At 35.2% G+C, this 24,858-nt stretch overlaps 1 protein-coding gene and 1 pseudogene across 2 annotated transcripts in view; one reads left to right on the forward strand and one right to left on the reverse strand.

Annotated features, from left to right (window-relative positions):
* The window catches only part of LRBA (LPS responsive beige-like anchor protein), a 1,037,640-nt gene that overhangs the window by 28,464 nt on the left and 984,318 nt on the right, over positions 1–24,858 (forward strand). The gene's annotated exons all lie outside the window — the stretch shown is intronic.
* LOC143665924 (MOB-like protein phocein pseudogene) lies at positions 10,388–11,040 on the reverse strand (annotated as a pseudogene).

Genomic DNA, 24,858 nt, shown 5'->3' on the forward strand with positions numbered 1-24,858 from the left:
CCTTCTCTCTCTCTTTTCCTTTAAATTATCTTTACTTATATTCTTCAATTTGATGCCCTCTCCTCCCTCTCCTGTCTTTTTTTTTTAATCAGCTGACAGGACTCTCTTTAGTATTTCTTATAGGGTTGGTCTCTTTTGACTAGTTCTCTCAACCTTTCTTTATCTTTGAAGATTTTTATCTCTCCCTCAATTTTGAAGGATAACTTAGCTGGATAAAGAATTCTTCATTGAAAATCTTTCTCTTTGAGGATCTTACAAATGCATACATGGTGCCTGTTGAGTAGTCTGAAGTCTTTCCTTACGTGTTTTCCTTTGTATGTAGTAGATTGTTTTACTCGTACTGCTTTCAGGACTTTCTGTTTCTCTTCAACACCTGACAGTGTGATTAGTATGTGTCTTGGAGTGGACTTATTTGAATTTTTTCTATTTGCTGTTTGCTGGGCCTCTTTGATGTGCATATTTGTGTCTTTTACAAGGGTTGGAATATTTTCTCCGATTGTATCTTCAACTAACTTTCCCAACCCTTTACTCTTCTCCTTCTGGACACCAATAATTCTTATATTTTTGTATCTCTTGTTCTTCATTTCCCTAAGATCCATTTGTATTTTTTTTTCCATCTTTCTTGCCATTTGTTCTTTTGTGTGTTCCAGTTCTATTCTATCTTCTAGCTCACTTATTCTTCCTTCTGCTTCTTTGAATCTGCTATCGTGTGTCTCAAGTATATTTTTAATTTGATCTCCTGTATCTTTCATTTCTGTGAGATCTGCTATTTTCCTATTTAACCTCCTGAATTATTCTTTATGCTCTTCTAGTGTCTTCCTGATATCCTTTATTTCTTTATAAATATCCTTGAGTAGTTGTTTCAAATTCTCTGTCCCCTCTGGAATAACATATATATAAAACTATAAATTTCCAAGCGCAGTACCACAATTAGCTGTAGAACATATTTCAGAGTTTGACATGGGTTACAATTCCACAATTTTAGGTTTTTACTTCTAGCTGCTCTAAAATTCTGGAGACTAAAAGAGATATCAATTTAATGATTCAGCATTTATATTCATTTGTTAAATCCTATTTTCTCTGTATAAGTCCACTATCACCTTTGATCTGAACTGTGTACAGTTTTGCTATGCTGAGCGGTCTATTGCCTATGATTTGGATTTTTCTTTGATAATTTTGGGACATTATTTTGAATGCTGGTGTTTGGGAGGTGACTTGGAATATTGAATATTTCTGTAAGCTTTTCTTCTTTCTTTATCTTTGTCTAAAGATATCTTTATTCTCAGATTTTAATTTCAATGACTATTTTTTATTTTTAGAAGATCGTCAAATCTGCACAGTCTTTTTTCATAGAATCCTTTTTTTCTTGCAGCTTTGATTCTTTTACATCTTTAATTATGCAAACATATCATTTTTGTACTCTAATAGTTAAGATATATGATCTCCATTGACGGTTGTTTACAAGGGTACCTTTGTAATTTTAGATTTTGAGTTCATTTTTGTGGGACTTTATTTTGTGAAAGTCTGTGTAGACTGGTTTGTGGAAATTGAACATCTTTCTAGAATTCTCTCTCCTTGTCCCCCATGATACTCTGTAACCTCTTTTTCTGATCTATTTTTTCTATGGATTCATCTTCTAATATGTAACTTAAAGTATTTTGTTTATTGTTGGTTTTTCCTCATTATATATTCCATAAGAATAGGGATTTTTATTCGTTTTGTTCATTGTTGTAACTTTGCACTGAGAAGAGTTATTTGTTATATGCAGGTGCTCAAGAAATATTTAGACCTGAATGTATGTATTTTATCGAGGGTATGTTATATCTGGAATCCTTTTTTTGTTCGTTTGTCAGTCTGCGATTTCTAGTTCCACACCAGTAGGGTAAATTTGGATTCTCTGAACTCATGTGGAGAGGTTTTTTTTTTTTTTTTTTAATCAGCAACCCGTTCAAAGACTAGACTGTTGTCATTTTTGTCAGCCAGTGGATGGATTTTTTTTTCGGGGTTGGGGGAACAGGGTCTACTTTTTCACTAAGGGTATAACCTTTTTAAGGTCTCATATTTATGTGAAAATTTCATTTCAAGTTCTTTGCCTTGACTGGACACATATTTTGCGTTTCTATAACAGGCATTAAAATTCAAGTTCCTAGTTACTAGCTTCCTCTCCCTTACCCCTTCAGCAGTTGTAGTAGTATTTCAGATACTTACTACTTTTTGGTTTCTTCATTTTGGCCTTTTTTGGGATTGCCCTTATGAAAACAAATTTATTTCCACGTTGAAAAGTAGTTTTTGCTGTTTTACCTAATATTTGTGGGTGTTGTAGAGTGATGGCTGTTAGGTTACCTTAGTCCACTATCTTGTTAGAACTGTAAGGTATAGCAGAGTGATAGTCATATAATAGCTGGTGAATAAATATGGAACCAATTTAAGATAGAATAGGTCATGTCATTTCCTGCCTAGATAGTTACAGATAATGCAATTCTAGTATGGATCAATGAAAAATAGTATAGGTAAAGAAAATTTATCATGTCTCTTCTTTTCCAGATGCTTACATTTTTGTATACAAACAGATGAGCAATTTTCATTTAGAATGTTGTAACCATATATTACCGAAACATAATACAGATTTCTTCATGGGAAATTTTGTGTGAAGGTAGTGTTTTTAATTAAATGGTTGGTAGATGAGTGTTCTGAGCTTTTAGAATTGTAGTATGTTAACATCATGTGTGAATGATAGAAAGGAAGCCTTATTTTTTTCTAGCTCTTACCTACTTAAAACAAGTAACTTGGAACAGAATACTTGTGTTCTTTGAATCTTAATTCTTCATTTTAATTCTTAGTCATCTAGATGTTATGCTAATAATTTTCATAGTAATCTCACTTGTATTAATAGGTGACTTTACCATTTATAATGAAGTGTACTACCTTTAATATTTTCACCTGCTCAGGTTTGAATTTTGAAACAAAATAATGGTGAGTCAATTGATGATCACTTGTTAGTTTCTTAAATAACAGTTAAATTGACAAGATGCCTTTTTTTGTATATTGTATGGTGGGGGTCACATTTCATTCTTTTTCCATGTGACTATCTTGCTACTGTAGCACCATTTTGTTGATTCTTTTTTGTTTGTTTGGAAGTGCATGGGCTGGAAATTGAACCTGGGTCTCCCACATGGCAGGTGAGAATTCTACCACTGAACTATCTTTGCACCCTTATCTGGTTTAAATGGATTTATGTACCCTAGAAAAGCCATATTTTAAGCCTGATCAATCCTGTGGGAGTGATGGTTTCTTCCCAATTCAGCCCTACTGGTCAGAAACTTGATTAGATTATCCCCATGGAGATGTCACTCAATCAATTGTGGGTATTAAGATTGATTAGATGGAGGGGTGTTTCCACCTAAACTACGTGGGTCTTGATTAGTTTACTAGAATCTTATAAAAGAGGAGACATTTTGGAGAGAGTTCCTTTTTGAGAATGAGGGGAGAGCTACAGAACCATGACAGAAGGGCAAGAGAACCAGAGAGTCCACCAGCCAATGACCTTTAGTGATGGAGAAGGAAAATGCCTCCTGGGAAGCTTTGTGAAGCATAGCTGGAGAGAAAACCAGCAGATGCCACCATGTTTGCCATGTACCCTTCCAGCTAAGAGAGAAATGCTGAACATCATCAGCTTTCTTGAACCAAGCTTTATTCCCTGGATGCCTTGGATTGGACATGTCTGTGTTTAGTTTTGGACAATCTCACAACCTTAGAACTGTAAACTTTCAACTTATTAAATTCCCCCTTTTAAAAGCCATTCCATTTCTGGTACATTGCATTCTGGCAGCTAGCAAACTAGAACACACCCTCAGAAAAGATGTCTTTTGACATGAAAATTTCAGGAGCCATTTCTATTTGAAGGGACTGTTCTTTGGATTTATTTCGTATTAGGTGTTTGAGACACTAAAGTTCCACATTGCTTAAATATTTTTCTAATTTTTTTGTTAGATGCTGATTTTTTATTCTGTGGTGCTGAATATACTCTGCATGAACAGTTGCATGAGATTATTCAAGCAGTACTTCAGAAGTAAAGTTTGAAATTAATACTTTACCCTCTGATCCCTTTGTGATATAATTGATGCTAGATATTTGCCAGACTGTGTGATGAAGTCTATTGATTACATATAATCAGCATTTCCTTGAGGGCTTCTTATGTGCTAATTATGATTCTAAGTGTTTTACAAGGATTATCTCATTTATCCACACAACAGCCCCTTGAAGTGTAGGTATTATCATAAAAAACATGATCATAGAGGTTAAATGAAGATCAAATCCTATAGTTAATAAGGTGAAATTTGGCCAAAGGTTGTTTGACTTCAAATCCTATGTTCTTATACACTCTTCAGTGTGACTATTGATATAATGTGTCTTTTTGACATAAATTGATATACATTGTGTATATATTAGAATTGTGGAAAATAGCCACTTGGCTAAATACCTCAAAACTTGTATTTATTGAATTATTAGTTTATGATAATATTGTTGAGTGGTAAGCTTTGAAAGCATGATTTTTTTCTTAAAACTTTGTTTAATCCTTTATACTTTAGTTTATTCATTTGACTTTTTGTATCAGTTTCCTGATGTATAAAGTGATGCATGATAGTTTGTATGTATTTAAAATACCTACCAATAAATCTTCTTTTATTTTCATAGCTAGAAAAAAATTGAAATGACCGACTATTATGTATGCACTGATCATACATCTAATTTGTGGTTTATTCTTAATCTGTATTCCTTGTATTTTGTTCATGGAACTTTTTTTTTTAACCTTTTAAAAACATTTTTATTGTGGTGACATATCTACAACATAAATTTTCCCATTTTAACCACTTTCAGATATATAATTCAGTGGTATTTACAGTGTGAGTAATTTGTTTTTCAAGTAAGTTATAGTTGGTTTCTTGGTATCTTTTTTTTCATTTATTTTTTGTTCATGGCACTTTTAAAAACTATTTTTGTTGATATAACTTAACATACATTCTTAACATACAAACACTTCATACACGGTGTGCAATCAGTGGCTTACAGTATCATCATATAGTTGTCCATTCATCACCATGACCATGTTTTAGAACCTTTGCATCACTCCAGAACAGAAATAAAAAGGAAAAAAGAAGAAACGCATACATACCATAACCCATAACCCTCCCTCGCATTGACCGCTAGTATTTTCATCTACCCAATTTATTTTAACCTTTGTCCCCCCTATTATTTATTTGTTTTTATTTATTTTTTTACCTATATTCTTTTCTCATCTGTTTATACCCTCAATGAAATGGACATCAGACACAGGGTTTTCACAGTCGCATAGTCACGTTGTAGAAGCTGTATCGTTATACAATCATCTTCAAGAAATATGGCTACTAGAACACAGTTCTGCAGTTTTAGGTACTTCCCTCTAGCCACTCCAATATACCATAAACTAAAAAGGGGATATCTATATAATGTGTAAGAATAACCTCCAGTGTAACCTCTTGACTCTATTTGAAATCTCAGCCACTGACACTTTATATTTTCTCATTTCTCTCTTTCCCTTTTTGGTCTAGAAGGTTTTCTCAATCCCTTGATGCCAGGTCTTGGCTCATCTTGGGATTTCTATCCCATGTTTCCAGGGAGATTTACACTCCTGGGAGCCATGTTCCATGTAGGGGGGTGGGCAGTGAGCTTGTTTGCTGTGTTGGCTTAGAGAGAGAGAGGCCACATCTGAGCAACAAAAGAGGTTCTCTGGGGGACTCTTAGGCCTAATTTTAAATAGTTTAGCCTATCCTTTGCCAGAATAAGTTTCATGGGGTGAACCACAAGATAGAGGGCTTGGTCTATTGATTTGGTTGTCCCACTGTTTGCGAGAATATCAGGAATTCTCCAAATGGGGAAGTTGAATTTTTCCCCCTTTCTCCCCATTTCCCTAAGGGGCTTTGGAAATACTTCTTTATTCACTGTCCAAACTGCTCTGGGCATAGGTCTCCAGAAGCCAAAGACCCCAGCAGACACCAGCCACTTGCCTTCCCAGCTGACAGAGGTGCCTTCTTGAGTGAAGATAACCTCTGTTGGTGCCTCAATTTGGATGTTTTTGCAGCCTTAGAACTTATAAACCTGCAACTTAATAAACTCTCCCTTTAAAAGCCATTCTGTTTCTGGTATATTGCATTCTGGCAGCTTAACAAACTAAAACAAGCTCTTCCGGGTATATACTGAGTAATATTGCCAGGTCATAGGGCGACTTGATATTTAGTTTTCTAAGGAACTGCCAAAATGTCTTCCATAGTGACTGTACCATTAGACATTCTTACCAGCTAATGCCTATGTGTACCAGTTTCTCCACATCCTCTCCAACATTTGTAGTGTCCTGATTGTTTAATAGCAGCCATTCATACAGGTGTGAGGTGATAGTTTACTGTAGTTTTAATCTGCGTTTCCCTTGTAGCTAAATAAGGTGAGCATTTCTTTGTGTGCTTTTTTTTTCATTTTTTAAAAATTTATTAATTAAAAAAATAAAACAAAATAAAACAACATACATAATCAATAATTCACAATATCATCACTTAGTTGCATATTCATCATTCCTTAGAACATTTGCATCGATTTAGAAAAAGAAAAAGATAACAGAAAAAGAAATAAAACGATAACAGAGAAAAAAGTTATACATACCATACCCCTTACCCCTCGCTGTCATTGATCACTAGCATTTAAACTAAATTTATTTTAGCATTTGTTCCCCCTATTTATTTTTATTCCATATGTTCTACTCCTTTGTTGACAAGGTAGATAAAAGGAGCATCATACACAAGGTTTTCACAATTCTTTGTGTGCTTTTTTAAACAAATATTTGTTTTGAGATATCTTCACATACATACAGTCCATCCAAATTATACACTGTTTTCCTTTTTATTTCTTTTTCTGGAGCAATTCAAATGCTCTAAAAATGATCATGGTGATGAATACACAACAATGTGATCATATTGTGAGACATTCGTGTGTTTTTAGTCGTATCATTTAGCCCATTTTTTAATTGGATTGTTCTTTTGTTGTTGAGTTGTATGATTTCTTTATATACACAGGATATCAAACCTTTATCTGATATGTGATTTTCAGATATTTTCTACCATTGAGTTGGCTGCCTCTTCACCATTTTTGACAGTTTTTTGAGGCACAGAAGCATTTGATTTTGAGGAGTTCCCATTTATTTTTTTCTTTAGCTGTGTGTGCTTTGGGTGTAAAGTTTAGGAGGCTACATCCTATTACTAGGTCTGAAGATGTTTTCCTATATTTTCTTCTAGGAATTTTATGGTACTGGCCCTTACATTTAGGTCTTTGATCCACTCTGTGTTAATTTTTATATAGGATATAAGGTAAGGGCCCTTTTCCATTCTTTGGCTATTGATATCCAGTTCTCCCCCTGTGCATTTGTTGAAAAGACTGTCAGTGGATTTGGTGATCTTATTGAAGATCAGTTTACCATAGATTTGGTGGTCTATTTCCGCAATCTTGATTTGATTCCATTTGTCAATACTTCTTTGTGCCAGTATCATGCTGTTTTGACCACTCTGGCTTTTTAAAAAGCTTTAAAATCAGGAAGTGTTAATCCTCCCTCTTCATTCTTCTTTTTTAGGATCTCTAGCTATTTGAGGTCTCTTTCCCTTCCAGCTGAGTTTGATAACTAGCTTTTTTAAGTCTTCAAAGTAGGTTGTTGGAGTTTTGATTGGTATTACATTGAAGCTATAGCTGAGTTTGGGTAGAGTTGATGTATAACTGCATTTAACCTTCCTATCCATGCCCAGTAATGTCTTTCCACCTATTTAAATCTTTGATTTCTTTGAGCAATGTTATATAGTTTTCTGTGTACAGGTCCTTTACATTCCTGGTTAAATTATTCCTTGATGTTTTAGTTGCTATTTTGAATGGGAATTTTTCCTTAGTTGTCTCTGCAGGTCATAGCTTGTGAACAGAAACATTGCTAAATTTTGCACATTATTCTTGTATCCTGCCACTTTGCTGAATTTATTAGCTCAAGAAGCTTTGCCATAGATTTCTCAGGACTTTCCAAGTATAATATCATATCATCTGAAAATAATGCAAGTTTTATTTCTTCCTTTCCAAAATAGATGTATTTTATTTCTTTTCCTGCCTCGTTTCTCTAGTTAGAACTTCTGTTACAAAGTTGAATAATAGTGGTGATAGAGGGCATCCTTGTCTTGTTCCTGATCTTAGGGGAAGGCTTTTGGTCTCCTACCATTGAGTACAATGGTGGTTATTTTTTTTCAAATAGGGAAAAAAAAATTTATTTCCCTGTAAACACCAAACCAATCTGTTTCAAAATACTTAGCTATATCATCAATCGCAGTCACTGCATTAGTTCAAATGTTCACCAAGGAAATAGTCAAGCAACAGAAATTCATTGTGAGATATCTTCTGGAGAAAACAGCTATGTTACTATGTAATTTATTAATTTAGTAGTTTAGCCTCTCAATACTTAGCAAGTTTGTTTAAAAATTATTATTCCTGTTGGTTTATACTAGCATTCATATAAATGCATAATTTCAAAGTCAACATTCCTTTCACTGTGAACACAAAACTTCCAAAAGATAGTAGTGGGCTGGGTCACAATAATGAATGGCTGCTGGGATAGCACTATTCAAAGCCAAATAAGCTGGTAGGTTTAGAAAGGCATAAATATTATACACATTCACAGTATGCTACTATTTTTTACATTTTCTGCTGTACTTACCTGTCTTATATTGTATAAATTATTTTTTCACATTCAATTATGATGAATACATTTTCATCTTCATTTCAAAATAAGTCTTTTATCAAAGAAAAATGAAATTAAAAATGAAAAAGAAGTTCCCTGTGTTTGTTAAATCTGTTCAAGTGATGGATTTAAATATTTTCTTCACTATATGTTTAATTTGTTATCTTCTCTGAGTGCCTCACTATAGTTTGGCAGCAAACCTCAAGTGCCTTTTTAAAAATTGCATCCAACAGATTATTAGACTGTTCAATTTGCAGTGGAATCGTTCTTAAGATAATGAATTATGGATAGATTATAGATAGATGGTCATTCATATTTTAAAACTTCAACTTCTGTGTGAGACTTAAACAAAAAAAAAAAAAAAAGAAGGGCAATGAATTATAACAGTGCCTAAAAAAGATATGACCATTTATTAACACCCTTAGAACCTAAAAATTATTGCAAAAAAATCTCACGTGCATATAATTAAAAAATAATCTTTGTGGGGAGCAGGTACAAAATAAATACTGCAATATTCTTTCAATTCTACCTAAATGCTGCCTCAGTGGTTAGATGAAAAGATTAATGTTACTAAGAGGAAGAATTAAACTATTTCAAAGACTGTTTTCCAAGTAGTTAGAACAATTTTACAAAACAAAGGTAAGAGTCCATGTTAATACATTTTTTCCTGTAGTATAGTGTAATTCCTAATATGAGATATAATTTGTAAGCAGTGAGTACAAGTATAAATAGGTATAAGTTACCACTAATCATCATTTGATGAAAAGCTTCTCAGCTAATGCAGTTCAGAGAGGGGATTATAAGGGAATTTAGGAGGGACAGATAGGGGCTTTCCAGTGGGAACATCATTTTCGTGCTTTCTGGTTATCATCACTTCACTTGTAACATCCATAGTTGCAGAGAGGTTCTTTTCAGATATGCTGGCTAAGAATATGCTTTATATAGCATAGTAAAATCATTTAAGTATTACTAATACTTTATTTGCATTTAAATTTGGATATACACATACATATTATGCATATTGAAAACTATAAACAGAATTTTAAAATACTTTTTTCTCATTTTTGAAAAGTTAAGATTGAACTATGTATTACAGAGTTTTCTAGACTATCTAAACTCAGGGATAAAAACCAAGGAAAACTTAACCATTTCTTTAGTAAATGGTTTGTGTTAAAAGAAACCTCAGGCTCACTCATCTTTTTATAGATATTTGATGGGGATTATGATCCAGTTATTATTTAGCAGCAGATTTTACCAAACTTTAAATTTTTTATAAACAGGCATTATAAAGAAATAATACTAATTGTATTTAAAAACCTTAAGTGCCACACTGGTGAATATACAGTTCATGAATAACTTAAAAAGTATTTCCCGTTTTAAAAGACTACGCATATATGTTTATATATATATATATACACACACACACACACACAAGTATATATACAAATATATATATTTGTATAGCATACAAATACCTATACTAAACAAAAGGCTTTAATATGTATTTATGAATAATGTGTCTGAAATGATATATATATATATACAGTACATAATTAATGTTAGTTATGTATTCAATACATTTTTCTCTGATTCCCTTCATGTTTCACTTTTTTCTAAAAACTGAATTCTGTGCTTCCTCTTCAACCTTGGTACAATCAGGTTGTCCCTGGACATCAAATTATATTTCATCACAAATTTAATAAACTGATGACACAAAAATGTTTCATTTTCATATTCATCAAATATCTGCTGGTGATGAAAATAAGCATATGAAAATATTCTGTAAATCCTATTGAAAATTGATTCAGTTTTGCTACAGATGATTCCTTTATATTGACTCTGCTGAGAAGATATTTATTGCTATTCAGAAGACATGCAGCACCATCAAGTGTGTGCCTAGTGAGTCTATGTCAGGATCCTCTTTTGGAGTTTTATGAGCTGCAGAAAGAAAAATCCATTGTTCAGTTGCTGTCATCTGAGTATACATATTTTGATAACATTTAGTCTGACATTTGACAGCAAGTCCATTTAGCTCAAGTCAGAACTGCCTTAATGTTCATTCTTCCATACACTTTCATCTTGACCTTCAGGTGACTCAAGACTTTTGTCAGTATTGGAGACATCTGCCCTCATGTTCCATTGAATATACTGCTGTCCATTTCATCAAAGGATTCATCAGACCAATTATAGAAAACCTTGATGCCTGACCTGTTCCGCATCAGCAGTACAATCCTCTCTGCCATGACCATAGTGGCTATGGTTTTTTTTTTATATTTATCATATTGAAGAAGTTTCCTTCAGTTACCTACCTTTTGAATTGTTTTTGTCAGAGAAGTCTGCTGAATTTTATTGAATGGTTTTTCAGCATCTGTTGAGATGATCATGTTATTTTCCCTTTTGATTAGTTAATGTGAAGTATAACATTTACTGATTTTCTTGTGTTAAACCACCCTTGCATTCCTGGTATAAATCCCACTTGGTCGTGGTATATAAATCTTTGTGTGTGTCACTGGATTCAATTTGCTAGTTTTTATTGAGGATTTTTGCATCTTTATTCATTAGTGAGATTGGCCTGTAGCTTTCTTTTCTTATAGCCTCTTTACTTGGTTTTGGTATTATGGTGATATTAGCTTCATAGAATGAGTTAGGTAATGTCCTTTTTCCTCAGTTTTTTTGGAAGAGTTTGAGCAGGATTGGTGTTAGTTCTTTTGGAATGTTTGATAAAATTCCCATGTGAAGCATTTGGCCTTGGGCTTTTCTTTATAGGAAGATTTTTGATGACTGATTGAATCTCTTCACTTGTAATTGGTTTGTTGAGATCTTGTATTTCTTCTTAAGTCAATGTAGCTTGTTTATGTGTTTCGAGGAATTCATCAGTTTCATCTAAGTCTAGTTTGTTGGTGTATAGTTGTTCATAGTATTGTTTTATGATTTTTTTTGTTTCTTCAGTGTCTGTGGTAACTAACCCTCCTCTCATTTCTGATTTTGTTTGTTTGCATCCTCTCTCTCTCTTTTTGTTTGTCAGCCTGCCTGGGGATCCATTGATTGTATTGATTTTCTCAAAGAACCAGCTTTTGGTTTCATTGATTCTTTCTATTGGTTTTTTTTTCTTCCCTTAATTCATTTAATTGTACTTTAATATTTATTATTTCTCTTCTATTTGCTTTGGGTTTAGACTGCTGTTCTTTTTCTAGTTCCTCTAGGTAAGCCATTAAGACCTCAGTTTTTGCCCTTCTTTTATAATATTGGCGTTAGGGCAATAAGTTTCCTCTCAGTGCTGCCTTTGTTGCATCCTGTAAGTTGTGATATGTTGTGTTTTCATTTTCATTCATCTCCAGATATTTACCGATTTGCCTAGCAATTTTTTCTTTGACCTCCTATTGTTTCCAAGTATGTTAATTGCCATATATTTGTGAAAGTTTTGCTTCTTTGGTGGTTGTTCTAGTTTGCTAGCTGCCAAAATGCAATATACCAGAAACAGAATGGCTTTTAAAAAGGGGAATTTAATAAGTTGTTAGTTTATAGTTCTAAGGCCGAGAAAATGTCCCAATTAAAACAAGTCTATAGAAATGTCCAATCTAAGGCACCCAGGGGAAAATACATTGGTACAAGAAGGTCGATGAAGTTCAGGGTTTCTCTCTCAGCTGGAAGGGCACATGGTGAATATAGTCAGGGTTTCTTGCTCATCTGGAAAGGCACATGGCAAACATGGCATCCTCTGCTAGCTTTCTTCCTGGCTTCCTGTTTCATGAAGCTCTCCAGGAGGTGTTTTCCTTCTTCATCTCCAAAGGTCGCTGGCTGGTGGACTCTCTGCTTCATGGTGCTATAGCTTTCTCTGCTCTCTCTGAATCTCCAGCTTTCTCCAAAATGTTTCCTCTGTTATAGGATTCCCATAAACTAGTCAAGACCCACTTGAATGGGTGGAGACATGCCTCCACTTAATCCATTTTAACAGCCACTCTTGATTGAGTCACATCTCTGGGGAGATGATTAATTACAGATTCAAACATACAGTACTTAATAGGGATTAGAAGAAATGTCTGGATTTATAAAATGAGATTAAGATTAAAACATGGCTTTTCCAGGGTACATACATCCTTTCAAACTGGCACAGTGGTTATTGAATTCCAGCTTTATTCTGTCATTATCAGAAAAAGTGCTTTGAATAATTTCCATCTTTTTAAATTTATAGAGACCTGTTTTGTGCCACAGCATATGGTCTATGCTGGAGAACATCCCATGAGCACTAGAGAAGAATGTATATCCTGGTGTTTTGGTGTGCAAGCGAATAATTTGATAATTCACTTATCAAATTATTTAAATTCTCTATTTCCTTGTGGATCCTTTGTCTCATTGTTCTGTCTGTAGAGGAGTGTGGTGTATTGAAGTCTCCCACTATTATTACTGTGCTGGTTTGAAAGGAAGTATGCCCCCTAAGAAAAGCCATGTTTTGATATAAATCCCATTTCTAAAAGGTAGAATAATCTTTATTCAATACTGTATATTTGAAACTGTAATGAGATCATCTCCCTGGTTGATGTGATTTAGTTAAGAATGGTTGTTAAACTGGATTAGGGGATGACATGTCTCCACCCATTTGAGTGGGTCTTGATTAGTTTCTGAAGTCCTATAAAAGGAGAATGAGAGATTCAGAGAGATTCAGAGAGAGCAGAGAATGCTGCAGCACCACGAAGCAGAGAGTCTACCAGCCAGTGACCTTTGGAGATGAAGAAGGAAAATGCCTCCCGGGGAGCTTCATGAAACAGGAAGCCAGGAGACAAAGCTAGCAGATGACACCATATTCGCCATGTGCCCTTCCAGCCCAGAGAGAAGCCCTGACTGTGTTTGCCATGTGCCATCTCACTTGAGAGAGAGAGCCTGAACTTCATCGGCCTTCTTGAACCAAGGTATCTTTCCCTGGATGCCTTTGATTGGACATTTCTATAGACTTGTTTTAATTGGGACATTTTCTCGGCCTTAGAACTGTAAACTTGCAACTTATTAAATTCCCCTTGTTAAAAGCCATTCCATTTCTGGTATATTGCATTCCAGCAGCTAGCAAACTAGAACAATTACTGAAACATCAGTTGGTTTCTTCAGTTTTCCCAGTGTTTACCTCATGTACTTTGGAGCACCTTGATTGGAAGCATGAACATTTATGATGGTTACTTCTTGGTGACTTGTCCCTTTAATTAATATGTAGTATTTCTTTTTCTCTTATGATGTCTTTGCATTTAAAGTCCATTTTTTCTGATGTTAGTATAGCTACTCCTGCTTTCTTTTGGTTGCAACTTGTATGGAACACCTCTTGCCATCCTTTCACCTTTAATGTATTTGTATCCTTGGGTACAGATGAGTCTCTTGTAAGCAGCGTATAAATGGATCATATTTATTAATCTGTTCTGCCAATTTGTTTCTTTAAATTGGTAAGTTTAGTCCGTTAGCTTTCAAAGTTATTACTGTAAAGGAATTTCTAGACTCTACCATTTTATCCTTCGGTTTTTATTTGTCAGGTCTGTATATTCTTTTCCCTCCATCTATTATTATCTTTTAAGTTACCCTTATTGGTAATCTTCAATTCTGTGCCCTGTATCAGAACTCTCTCTCTCGTTTTTTTCTTTATCTGGCAGAACTCCTTTTAGTATTTCTTGTAGGGCTGGTCTCTTGTTGACAAATTCTCTCAGCCTTTGTGTGTCTGAAAATTTTAATCTCTCCCTCATTTTTTGTTTTAAAAATATTTTTATTGAGAAATGTCCATACTCATACGGTCCAACACAGTCACTGGCTCACAATATCATCACCTAGTTGTGTATTCTTCACCATGATCATTTTTAGAACATTTGCATCATTCCAAAAAAAGAAATAAAAAGAAGAAAAAAGAACTCATACATATCATACCCCTTACTCCTCCCTCTCACTGACCCACACTATTTCAGACTATCTAATTTATACCCTTTATCCCTCCCCTATTATTTGTTTTTTTTTTTTGTCCATATTTTTTTTTTTACTCATCTGTTCATACCCTGGATGCATTAGACACAAGGTTTTTACAATTACACAGTCATACTGTAAAAGCTATATCTATATTCAATTGTCTTCAAGAATCAAGGCTACTGGAATACAGCTCAACAGTTTCAGATACTTCCTTCCAGTCACTCCAATACACCATAAACTAAAATGGGATATAATTATTATGCATGAAAATAACCTCAAGGATAACCTCTCAACTGTTTGAAATCTCTCAGCTACTGAAACTTTGTTTTGTCTCATTTCTCTCTTCCCCCTTTTGGTCAAGAAGTCTGTCAATCCCATGATGTTAGGTTCTGGAAGATCCTGGGAGTTCTGTCCCACTTTGCCAGGGAGATTTCCACCCCTGGGAGTCATGTCCTATGTGGTGGGGAGCGCAGTGAGTTTACCTGCTGAGTTGGCTTATAGAGAGAGGGCACATCTGAGCAGCAAAAGAGGTTCTCTGAGGGTGACTTTTAGGCATAATTGTAAGTAGGCTTAGTTTCTCCTTTATAGGAATACGTTTTGTAGGGGCCAATCCTAAGTTCAAGGGCTTAGACTATTGATTCAGTTGTCCTCACTGCTTGCAGGAATATCAGAAATGCTCTTCATGGGTAAGTTGAATATTTCATTCTTTCTCCCCATTCCCCCAATGGCACTTTGCAAATACTTCATTATTCACTGCCCAAATTAGTCTGGGATATATTGGGGCATCACACTAACCTGGACAACCAACAAGATCTCATGCTGTTTTCAAGATTCCATGTACTTTGGTGTTTAGCTAAACTGACCAGTTAAATTAGGTAATGCAGTAACCAAAATATAAATTTTGCAGCAACTAAACATCTCTCCCTTTAATTTCACACAGAAATTGAAGTTTTAAAATGTGGACGATATCGTCCTTTACCCTGTATTCTGATCTACCCTAGTCCTATCCATGTCAGCTGCATCCATATCTCTAGTTGAAGTCTGATCCCTTTTTCAGCTTTTTAAACAGTTCCTGTATGAGGTCTTGTTAACTTTTATAGCTTCAGAGCTCTAACTCTGAGTTTCAGGTGTCACATGAATGCCTGAAGTGTCTGGGAATAAACAGGTTATGTACAAATAGCTCAGTATCTCAGAATTTAGAAATGACAGTTACAACTCCTGAATGTATGTGACTGCTGTAAGAGTTTACAATCTAGGATCCTTTACAATAGGCCCCAACCCATAACCCATGCTCTTGACTTCAGTTCACTGAGATTTTATATTATAGTCAGTCCATGAGTGGGTCTTGATACTATTTGTCTTTTTGTTTCTGACATTTCATTCAACATACGGTCCTTAAGTTGCATGTGTCACAACTTCATTCTGTCTTGCAGCCACTCAGTGGTCCATTGTATGTATAAACCACAGTTCCTCTTTTCATTCCTCGGTTGTTTTACTCTTAGGTCACCTCCAGCTATTGTGAATTGTGAGCCAATTCTTTTTTTTTCTTTTGAGCCAATTCATTTTTAAGTTTGAAATTAAAATTTAAGGATCAGAATTATACCTGAGCTATTTCCATGGTTGAAGTGATGCTCTCTTCCAACTCTAAAATATGTATCAAAAGTAATAAACTACCCAAATTTGTTGTTAACATAATTTTGTTTTCTTGTAGGATGTGCATTTAGTCAGTCAATTATTGAAGATGGTCTCTAATTTTTCCCCTTTAGGTTTCTATCATTAAAATGTTCCTTCCTTGATTTTTCCTTTCTGGTCCTTAATTTTTCCTCTTTTTCTTAACTAGCTGTAATGTGGCTGATGTTTTATTTTTGTTTTTAACTATTTGTATTTCTTATCATGTTATGGTTGTATAGTTGAAAGGAACTTTAGAGTTAACCCAGGTTAATATTACCTGTCAGTTTTTTTTGAGGAAAAAATTGAAGGTCAGATACATGCCCGAGGTGGGCCCACTGGTTAAGGCCAGGAGTGGTTCTAGAATCCAGCTTGCCTAAATTCTCATCCATTTCATTTTCATGGAGAACTTGATCACTTTCAGTTTAGAGAGTCAAATTTTATAAATCCTTTTTTTCATTTTAGGCAACATGTTTGTATTTTTCTTTCTTCAAACTTACCCACACTCAAATAAAAAAGCCCACTCTTATTTTGGTTCTTGATTGGCAGTTCCCATTTATTATTTTCTTCTGAAGATTAGTGGTCCACAATAAAATTAATATTTTCCAATTCTGACACTATATATACAAATTAAAGAACTAGGTTTTTTTTTCAGTTGAAATGTAAATAAGGAAATTAGCATTTTAATCTTTTTTTAATTGTGAGATGCAGCATATATATGAAAAAGCAATAAATTTCAGCATACAATAAGTAGTTATTGAGCAGCTGTCAGAGTTTGCTATGGGTTACAGCGCCACAATTTTAGATTTTTCCTTCTGGCTGCTTGTTCTAGTTTGCTAGCTGCCGGAATGCAATATATCAGAAATGGAATGGCTTTTTTAAAAAGGGGAATTTAATAAGTTGCTAGCTTACAGTTCTAACGCTGAGAAAATGTCCCAATTACAACAAGTCTATAGAAATGTCCAATCAGAGGCATCCCGGGAAAGATACTGTAGCGTGAAAACCAGGAATGAGGCCGCAGGCCTCCAGGAACGTTCCGTGAAGTTAGAACAGGCTGAGACTAAGGATCCGCAGTTTCGGGAAGCAGGTTTTATTAGCTCGTGCGCACGAGGGTCCAGCTAAGTCACCTCAAAAGTCTGAGCCTCGAGCAAAAGGCAACCTTAGCTTTTATAGACTTTTTGACATGATAAAGACAAGGTACACAATTGGCTGATTTAAATTGAGAATGGCCCAGAGCTGAACCGTTGAGGAGCCCCCACCCCAGGAATGTCTTCTTTTGCCTATGTGCATTTTTACCAGTTCCTGAAAGCTAGGGGAGGGGGTTTCTGTACCAGGAAATGAACCTTATCTCACTTGCCTGCAAGGAGAGGGGGTTTGGGGATTTTCCACAGAGAGCACAGCTAAACCAGAAAGAGGGCAAGGTCTGCCTGCTACAATACCTTGGTTCAAGAAGGCTGATGAAGTTCAGAGTTTCTCAAGTGAGAAGGCACATGGCAGTTTCTCTCTCAGCCAGAAGGGTACATGGCAAGCAAGGCATCATCTGCTAGCTTTCTCTCCTGGCTTCCCGTTTCATGAAGCTCCCTGGGAGGCATTTTCCTTTTTTTTTTCTTTTTTTTATTAACAGAAAGAAAGAAAAAAAGAAAAAAAAAAGAAATTAACACAACATTTAGAAATCATACCGTTCTACATATGCACTCAGTAATTCTTAACATCATCACATAGATGCATGATCATCGTTTCTTAGTACATTTGCATTGGTTTAGAGGAACTAGCAACACAACAGAGAAAGATATAAAATGTTAATATAGAGAAAAGAAATAAACGTAGTAATAATAGTAAAAAACAACAACAAAAAAACCCTATAGCTCAGATGCAGCTTCATTCAGTGTTTTAACATGATTACTTTACAATTAGGTATTATTGTGTTGTCCATTTTTGAGTTTTTGTATCTAGTCCTGTTGCACAGTCTGTATCCCTTCAGCTCCAATTACCCATTACCTTACCCTGTTTCTGACTCCTGCTGGACTCTGTTACCAATGACATATTTCAAGTTTATTCTCGAATGTCCGTTCACATCAGTGGGACCATACAGTATTTGTCCTTTAGTTTTTGGCTAGATTCACTCAGCATAATATTCTCTAGGTCCATCCATGTTATTACATGCTTCATAAGTTTATCTTGTCTTAAAGTTGCATGATATTCCATCGTATGTATATACCACAGTTTATTTAGCCATTCTTCTGTTGATGGAGATTTTGGCTGTTTCCATCTCTTTGCAATTGTAAATAACGCTGCTATAAACATTGGTGTGCAAATGTCTGTTTGTGTCTTTGCCCTTAAGTCCTTTGAGTAGATACTGAGCAATGGTACTGCTGGGTCGTATGGCAATTCTATATTCAGCTTTTTGAGGAACTGCCAAACTGCCTTCCACAGTGGTTGCACCATTTGACATTCCCACCAACAGTGGATAAGTGTGCCTCTTTCTCCGCATCCTCTCCAGCACTTGTCATTTTCTGTTTTGTTGATAATGGCCATTCTGGTGGGTGTGAGATGATATCTCGTTGTGGTTTTGATTTGCATTTCTCTAATGGCCAGGGACATTGAGCATTTCTTCATGTGCCTCTTGGCCCTCCGTATTTCCTCTTCTGGTAGGTGTCTGTTCAAGTCTTTTTCCCATTTGGTAATTGGGTTGGCTGTCTTTTTGTTGTTGAGTTGAACAATCTCTTTATAAATTCTGGATACTAGACCTTTATCTGATATGTCATTTCCAAATATTATCTCCCATTGTGTAGGCTGTCTTTTTACTTTCTTGATGAAGTTCTTTGATGCACAAAAGTGTTTAATTTTGAGGAGCTCCCATTTATTTATTTCTTTCTTCAGTGCTTTTGCTTTAGGTTTAAGGTCCATAAAACCACCTCCAGTTGTAAGATTCATAAGATATCTCCCTACATTTTCCTCTAACTGTTTTATGGTCTTAGACCTAATGTTTAGATCTTTGATCCATTTTGAGTTAACTTTTGTATAAGGTGTGAAGTGCGGGTCTTCTTTCATTCTTTTACATGTGGATATCCAGTTCTGTAGGCACCATTTATTTTTTTTTTTTTTTATTTTTTTTATTTATTTTTTTTTTTATTAACGGAAAGAAAAAAAAAGAAATTAACACAACATTTAGAAATCATACCATTCTACATATGCACTCAGTAATTCTTAACATCATCACATAGATGCATGATCATTGTTTCTTAGTACATTTGCATCAGTTTAGAGGAACTAGCAACACAACAGAAAAAGATATAAAATGTCAATATAAAGAAAAGAAATAAAAGTAGTAGTAATAGTAAAAAACAACAACAACAAACAAACCAACAAGCAAACAAAAACAAAAAAAAACCCTATAGCTCAGATGCAGCTTCATTCAGTATTTTAACATGACTACCTTACAATTAGGTATTATTGTGCTGTCCATTTTTGAGTTTTTGTATCTAGTCCTGTTGCACAATCTGTATCCCTTCAGCTTCAATTACCCATTGTCTTACCCTGTTTCTAACTCCTACTGAACTCTGTTACCAATGACATATTTCAAGTTTATTCTCGAATGTCCGTTCACAACAGTGGGACCATACAGTATTTGTCCTTTAGTTTTTGGCTGGATTCACTCAGCATAATATTCTCTAGGTCCATCCATGTTATTACATGGTTCACAAGTTTATCTTGTCTTAAAGCTGCATAATATTCCATCGTATGTATATACCACAGTTTGTTTAGCCACTCTTCTGTTGATGGAGATTTCGGCTGTTTCCATCTCTTTGCAATTGTAAATAACGCTGCTATAAACATTGGTGTGCAAATGTCCGTTTGTGTCTTTGCCCTTAAGTCCTTTGAGTAGATACCTAGCAATGGTATTGCTGGGTCGTATGGCAATTCTATATTCAGCTTTTTGAGGAACCGCCAAACTGCCTTCCACAGTGGTTGCACCCTTTGACATTCCCACCAACAGTGAATAAGTGTGCCTCTTTCTCCGCATCCTCTCCAGCACTTGTCATTTTCTGTTTTGTTGATAATGGCCATTCTGGTGGGTGTGAGATGATATCTCATTGTGGTTTTGATTTGCATTTCTCTAATGGCCAGGGACATTGAGCATCTCTTCATGTGCCTCTTGGCCATCCGTATTTCTTCTTCTGGTAGGTGTCTGTTTAAGTCTTTTTCCCATTTTGTAATTGGGTTGGCTGTCTTTTTGTTGTTGAGTTGAATAATCTCTTTATAAATTCTGGATACTAGACCCTTATCTGATATGTCATTTCCAAATATTGTCTCCCATTGTGTAGGCTGTCTTTCTACTTTCTTGATGAAGTTCTCTGATGCACAAAAGTGTTTAATTTTGAGAAGCTCCCATTTATTTATTTCCTTCTTCAGTGTTCTTGCTTTAGGTTTAAGGTCCATAAAACCACCTCCAGTTGTAAGATCCATAAGATATCTCCCAACATTTTCCTCTAACTGTTTTATGGTCTTAGACCTAATGTTTAGATCTTTGATCCATTTTGAGTTAACTTTTGTATAGGGTGTGAGAGATGGGTCTTCTTTCATTCTTTTGCATATGGATATCCAGTTCTCTAGGCACCATTTATTGAAGAGACTGTTCTGTCCCAGGTGAGTTGGCTTGACTGCCTTATCAAAGATCAAATGTCCATAGATGAGAGGGTCTATATCTGAGCACTCTATTCGATTCCATTGGTCGATATATCTATCTTTATGCCAATACCATGCTGTTTTGACCACTGTGGCTTCATAATATGCCTTAAAGTCCGGCATCGCGAGACCTCCAGCTTCGTTTTTTTTCCTCAAGATGTTTTTAGCAATTCGGGGCACCCTGCCCTTCCAGATAAATTTGCTTATTGGTTTTTCTAATTCTGAAAAATAAGTTGTTGGGATTTTGATTGGTATTGCATTGAATCTGTAGATCAGTTTAGGTAGGATTGACATCTTATTTATATTTAGTCTTCTAATCCATGAACACGGTATGCCCTTCCATCTATTTAGGTCTTCTGTGATTTCTTTTAACAGTTTTTTGTAGTTTTCTTTATATAGGTTTTTTGTCTCTTTGGTTAAATTTATTCCTAGGTATTTTATTCTTTTAGTTGCGATTGTAAATGGGATTCATTTCTTGATTTCCCCCTCAGCTTGTTCATTACTAGTGTATAGAAAAGTTACAGATTTTTGAATGTTGATCTTGTAGCCTGCTACTTTGCTGTACTCACTTATTATCTCTATTATTTTGTTGTGGATTTTTCCGGGTTTTTGACGTATAGTATCATATCGTCTGCAAACAGTGATAGTTTTACTTCTTCCTTTCCAATTTTGATGCCTTGTATTTCTTTTTCTTGTCTAATTGCTTTGGCTAGAACTTCTAACACAATGTTGAATAATAGTGGTGATAGTGGACATCCTTGTCTTGTTCCTGATCTTAGGGGGAAAGTTTTCAATTTTTCCCCATTGAGGATGATATTAGCTGTGGGTTTTTCATATATTCCCTCGATCATTTTAAGGAAGTTCCCTTGTATTTCTATCTTTTGAAGTGTTTTCAACAGGAAAGGATGTTGAATCTTGTCAAATGCCTTCTCTGCATCAATTGAGATGATCATGTGATTTTTCTGCTTTGATTTGTTGATATGGTGTATTACATTAATTGATTTTCTTATGTTGAACCATCCTTGCATACCTGGGATGAATCCTCCTTGGTCATGATGTATAATTCTTTTAATGTGTTGTTGGATACGATTTGCTAGAATTTTATTGAGGATTTTTGCATCTATATTCATTAGAGAGATTGGACTGTAGTTTTCTCTTTTTGTAATATCTTTGCCTGGTTTTGGTATGAGGGTGATGTTGGCTTCATAGAATGAATTAGGTAGTTTTCCCTCCACTTTGATTATTTTGAAGAGTTTGAGAAGAGTTGGTACTAATTCCTTCTGGAATGTTTGATAGAATTCACATGTGAAGCCGTCTGGTCCTGGACTTTTCTTTTTAGGAAGGTTTTGAATGACTAATTCAATTTCTTTACTTGTGATTGGTTTGTTGAGGTCATCTATGTCTTCTTGAGTCAAAGTTGGTTGTTCATGTCTTTCCAGGAACCCGTCCATTTCATCTAAATTGTTGTATTTATTAGCGTAAAGTTGTTCATAGTGTCCTGTTATTACCTCCTTTATTTCTGTGAGGTCAGTAGTTATGTCTCCTCTTCCATTTCTGATCTTATTTATTTGCGTCCTCTCTCTTCTTCTTTTTGTCAATCTTGCTAAGGGCCCATCAATCTTATTGATTTTCTCATAGAACCAACTTCTGGTCTTATTGATTTTCTCTATTGTTTTCATGTTTTCAATTTCATTTATTTCTGCTCTGATCTTTGTTATTTCTTTCCTTTTGCTTGCTTTGGGATTAGTTTGCTGTTCTTTCTCCAGTTCTTCCAAGTGGACAGTTGATTCCTGCATTTTTGCCTTTTCTTCTTTTCTGATAAAAGCATTTAGGGCAATAAATTTCCCTCTTAGCACTGCCTTTGCTGCGTCCCATAAGTTTTGATATGTTGTGTTTTCATTTTCATTTGCCTCGAGTTATTTACTAATTTCTCTTGCAATTTCTTCTTTGACCCACTCGTTGTTTAAGAGTGTGTTGTTGAGCCTCCATGTATTTGTGAATTTTCTGGCACTCCGCCTATTATTGATTTCCAACTTCATTCCTTTATGATCCGAGAAAGTGTTGTGTATGATTTCAGTCTTTTTAAATTTGTTAAGACTTGCTTTGTGACCCAGCATATGGTCTATCTTTGAGAATGATCCATGAGCACTTGAGAAAAAGGTGTATCCTGCTGTTGTGGGATGTAATGTCCTATAGATGTCTGTTAAGTCTAGCTCCTTTATAGTAATATTCAGATTCTCTATTTCTTTATTGATCCTCTGTCTAGATGTTCTGTCCATTGATGAAAGTGGTGAATTGAAGTCTCCAACTATTATGGTATATGTGTCTATTTCCCTTTTCAGTGTTTGCAGTGTATTCCTCACGTATTTTCGGGCATTCTGGTTCGGTGCATAAATATTTATGATTGTTATGTCTTCTTGTTTAATTGTTCCTTTTATTAGTATATAGTGTCCTTCTTTGTCTCTTTTAACTGTTTTACATTTGAAGTCTAATTTGTTGGATATTAGTATAGCCACTCCTGCTCTTTTCTGGTTGTAATTTACATGAAATATCTTTTCCCAACCTCTCACTTTCAACTTATGTTTATCTTTGGGTCTAAGATGCGTTTCCTGTAGACAGCATATAGAAGGATCCTGTTTTTTAATCCATTCTGCCAGTCTGTGTCTTTTGATTGGGGAATTCAGTCCATTAACATTTAGAGTTATTACTGTTTGGATAATATTTTCCTCTACCATTTTGTCTTTTGTATTATATATATCATATCTGACTTTCCTTCTTTCTACACTCTTCTCCATACCTCTCTCTTCTGTCTTTTCGGTTCTGACTCTAGTGCTCCCTTTAGTATTTCTTGCAGAGCTGGTCTCTTGGTCACAAATTCTGTCAGTGACTTTTTGTCTGAGAATGTTTTAATTTCTCCCTCATTTTTGAAGGACAATTTTGCTGGATATAGGAGTCTTGGTTGGCCGTTTTTCTCTTTTAGTAACTTAAATATATCATCCCACTGTCTTCTAGCTTCCATGGTTTCTGCTGAGAAATCTACACATAGTCTTATTGGGTTTCCCTTGTATGTGATGGATTGCTTCTCTCTCGCTGCTTTCAAGATCCTCTCTTTCTCCTTGACCTCCGACATTCTAACTAATAAGTGTCTTGGGGAACGCCTATTTGGGTCTAATCTCTTTGGGGTGCGCCTCACTTCTTGGATCTGTAATTTTAGGTCTTTCATAAGAGTTGGGAAATTTTCAGTGATAATTTCTTCCATTAGTTTTTCTCCTCCTTTTCCCTTCTCTTCTCCTTCTGGGACACCCACAACACGTATATTTGTGCGGTTCATTTTGTCCTTGAGTTCCCTGATACCCTGTTCGAATTTTTCCATTCTTTTCCGGATAGTTTCTGTTTCTTTTTGGAATTCAAATGTTGTATCCTCCAAATCACTAATTCTATCTTCTGTCTCTTTAAACCTATCATTGTAGGTATCCATAGTTTTTTCCATCTTTTCTACTTTATCCTTCACTTCCATAAGCTCTGTGATTTGTTTTTTCAGTTTTTCTATTTCTTCTTTATGTTCAGCCCATGTCTTCTTCATGTCCTCCCTCAATTTATCGATTTCGTTTTTGAAGAGGTTTTCCATTTCTGTTCGTATATTCAGCATTAGTTGTTTCAGCTCCTGTATCTCAATTGAACTATTGGTTTGTTCCTTTGACTGGGCCATATTTTCAATTTTCTGAGCGTGATCCGTTATCTTCTGCTGGCGTCTGGGCATTTAGTCAGATTTCCCTGAG

This window comes from Tamandua tetradactyla, chromosome 22 (genome assembly GCF_023851605.1).
Source record: "Tamandua tetradactyla isolate mTamTet1 chromosome 22, mTamTet1.pri, whole genome shotgun sequence".
In the NCBI taxonomy this organism is placed as follows: domain Eukaryota; kingdom Metazoa; phylum Chordata; class Mammalia; order Pilosa; family Myrmecophagidae; genus Tamandua; species Tamandua tetradactyla.